The sequence below is a fragment of the Octodon degus genome, unplaced genomic scaffold (genome assembly GCF_000260255.1).
Source record: "Octodon degus isolate 3935 unplaced genomic scaffold, OctDeg1.0 scaffold00206, whole genome shotgun sequence".
Classification (NCBI taxonomy): Eukaryota; Metazoa; Chordata; class Mammalia; order Rodentia; family Octodontidae; genus Octodon; species Octodon degus.
The window spans coordinates 1,920,184-1,923,903 of record NW_004524782.1 but is presented as its reverse complement, the minus strand read 5'-3'; the positions used below and the strand labels follow the sequence as shown (position 1 = coordinate 1,923,903).

Sequence of the window (3,720 nt, the reverse complement as noted above, 5' to 3'; positions counted from 1 at the left end):
GCTAGCCAACGCAATTACTTACTGTATGATGTTAGCTCATTCAGTATTAACTATTCACCTTGTGTACAACTGGACAAAAGTTTCTGGTTAGAGCAGGCAATTCAACAAAATATCAATATAAAGTGAAAAACCCGAGCAAAGATTCTAGAAACCTCCGCCACTTGGATGAGAGATCAACTTAAAAGTTTACAATTACAGCAAGGTTTAAAATGTCACTATAATATGACTCACTTTTGTTTTACCCCATAAGCATATGATAAAAATCTAAATCCATGGGAAGTGATAAAGGAACATATACAAGAAGCAGTCCACAACATTACTGTGAATATAGAGGATCTTCAGAGGAAATTGCTGTCAATGTCACAACAAACAGCCACATTGAATACCAAGTTAAAGATTGGGATAAGTTTGCTGATACTCTTAAAAAATTAACAAAGAAACTGAATTCATTTGCCTATCTCAAGGCTCACTTTTGTTTTATGTTGAAGTTGGTGTAGTCATTTTTTTGCTTATAATCCTTCTCATTAGAGTGTGTCAAGTAAGATCCTCAGTCCAACAACAATTAGAGGCCATATGGCTATGAGTGACTCTGTTGAAACTCCTTCAAAGGAAACAAGGAGAACTACCTGAGAAACTGTCCTTGAAAGAAGAGCACTTGTGAGTTGCTTCACTGTCTCCAAGCAGCCACTGTGCATGTTGTCGCAGCTCTCTGCCAAGATGCCCTCAGAGGCCCAGACCCAGGACCAGCCCATGGAGGAGGAGGAGGTGGAGACCTTCGCCTTCCAAGTAGAGATTGCACAGCTGATGTCCCTGATCATTAACACCTTTTACTAGAGAAAAGAGATTTTCCTGAGGGAGTTGATTTCCAATTCATCCGATGCTTTGGACAAAATCAGGTATGAAAGCCAGACAGACCCCAGTAAGCTTGACTCCGGCAAGGAGCTGCACATTAACCTCATTCCAAACAAGCAAGATTGCACCCTCACCATCGTGGATACTGGGATGGGAATGACCAAGGCCGACCTGATCAATAACCTCGGCACCATAGCCAAGTCGGGCACCAAGGCCTTCATGGAGGCTTTGCAGGCAGGCGCTGACATCTCCATGATTGGCCAGTTCTATGTGGGTTTCTACTCTGCTTACCTGGTTGCTGAGAAAGTGACTGTGATCACCAAGCATAACAATGATGAGCAGTATGCCTGGGAGTCCTCAGCAGGAGGGTCCTTCACTGTGAGGACAGACGCGGGTGAACCTATGGGCCAAGAACAAAGGTTATCTTTCATCTGAAAGAAGATCAAACTGAGTACTTGGAAGAAAGAAGAATAAAAGAGATTGTGAAGAAGCATTCACAGTTCATTGGATATCCCATTAGTCTTTTTGTGGAAACGGAACGAGACAAAGAAGTGAGTGATGATGAGGCTGAAGAAAAGGAGGACAAAGAGGAAGACAAAGAAAAAGAAGAAAAGGAGTCTGATAACAAGCCTGAAATAGAAGATGTTGGTTCTGATGAAGAAGAAGAAGAAGAAGAAGAAGAAGAAGAAGAAGAAGAAGAAGAAGAAGAAGAAGAAGAAGAAGAAGAAGAAGAAGAAGAAAAGAAGGTGGTGACAAGAAGAAGAAGGAGAAAATTAAGGAGAAGTATATTGACCAAGAAGAACTGAACAAAACGAAGCCCATCTAGACCAGAAACCCTGACGATATTATTAATGACGAGTACGGGGTGTTCTACAAGAGTCTGACCAATGACTGGGAGGCTCACCTGGCAGTGAAGCATTTTTCCGTGGAAGGACATTTGGAATTCAGGCCTCTTCTTTTTGTCCCACGGCGAGCTCCTTTTGACTTATTTGAAAACAGAAAGAAGAACAACATCAAGTTGTATGTCTGCAGAGTTTTCATCATGGATAACTGTGAGGAGTTGATCCCCGAGTATCTGAATTTCATCAGAGGGGTGGTGGACTCTGAGGATCTCCCTTTAAATATTTCTTGGGAAATGTTACAGCAGAGCAAAATTTTGAAAGTCATCCGAAATATGGTAAATAAGTGCTTAAAGTTGTTCACTGAACTCGCAGAGGATAAGGAGAACTACAAGAAGTTCTATGAGCAGTTTTCTAAAAACATAAAGCTTGGCATACATGAAGACTCTCAGAATCGGAAGAAGCTTTCAGGACTTCTACGCTACTACACATCTGCTTCTGGGGATGAGATGGTTTCTCTCAAGGACTTCTGTACCAGGATGAAGGAGAACCAGAAGTACATCTATTACATCACAGGTGAAACCAAGGACCAGGGAGCTAACTCGGCCTTTGTGGAATGGCTAAGGAAGCACGGCTTAGAAGTGATTTACATGATCGAGCCCATTGATGAGTACTGTGTTCAGCAGCTGAAGGAATTTGAGGGGAAACCTTTAGTGTCGGTTACCAAAGAGGGCTTGGAACTTCCAGAAGATGAAGAGGAGAAAAAAAACAGGAAGAGAAAAAGACAAAGTTTGAAAACCTGTGCAAGATCATGAAAGACATCTTGGAGAAAAAGGTTGAAAAGGTGGTCGTGTCAAACAGATTAGTGATGTCCCCATACTGTATTGTCACAAGCACATATGGCTGAACGGCGAACATGGAAAGGATCATGAAAGCCCAAGCCCTAAGAGACAACTCCACGATGGGTTACATGGCAGCAAAGAACCACCTGGAGATAAACCCTGACCACTCGATTATTGAGACCTTGAGGCAAAAGGCTGAGGCCGATAAGAACGACAAGTCTGTGAAGGACCTGGTCATCCTGCTGTATGAAACCGCACTGCTGTCCTCTGGCTTCAGCCTGGAAGACGCGCAGACCCATGCGAACAGGATTTACAGGATGATCACGCTGGGTCTAGGTATTGATGAGGACGACCCCACCGCTGATGACACCGCTGCTGCTGTTAATGAGGAGATGCCTCCCCTCTAAGGAGATGATGACACGTCGCGCATGGAGGAAGTCGACTGAGCTCGGCCCAAAGAACCACTAATTTATGCTCAGTGCTTTAATCTTCATTCCCTCTGATATTATATATTTTCAAGGATTTTTTTGTTCAGTCTTTCTGGCATGATAACTGCTTTTAAGGGGAAGACAAGATTTCTTTCTACTTTTAAGTAATCCTGTGATATTTTAGGCACTAAAGCAGAGCTGGCAGTGCTTCCTCGAGTTTCACCTTGGTTTACTTTAACAGGTTGAGATGTTGTGGTAAGATGTAACTTAACTGTTAACTCTGTGAGGTCTGAAGTGCTTAGCTGCCGAGCCAGATTGCGTAGTAGACTAGATCTTGTGTCTCTGAAGTGTTGAGATTCCCTCATGTTTAGGGGAATATTTGTTAAAATAGTTTGAGTTTTCTTATAGGATCTTTTATTAAACTTTCCCCAGTAGTTTCAGATCTGTATGTCCTAGGCTTCTAGAAGTACGGTATACTGAAAACTTGATGGCAAGAGCTGCACGGGCTTGTTTTCCAAAGAAAAGTACTGTTTCCAGGGAGAGACAACTGCTAGGGATACCGCAGAGCTACTTCATAAATCATTCCGAAAAAGGCCTGGGAATGGAAGTTAGTGCCCAGGTCACATTCTGCTAAAAGGTAATAAATACAGCTGAGTTTAAAAATAAAAAAAGAGTACTTGTCTCCATTCTGGCTGTTTCTGACCCTATTTAAATGTACTGATAGGTACAGAGCTGTCTAGAACTTCTCTTTATCCCTTC

The 3,720-nt window shown here is 42.5% G+C and overlaps 1 pseudogene; it reads left to right on the top strand.

Moving 5' to 3' along the window:
* The first annotated feature begins 717 nt into the window (after positions 1 to 717).
* LOC101577409 lies at positions 718 to 2,979 on the top strand (annotated as a pseudogene).
* Positions 2,980 to 3,720: the final 741 nt, after the last annotated feature.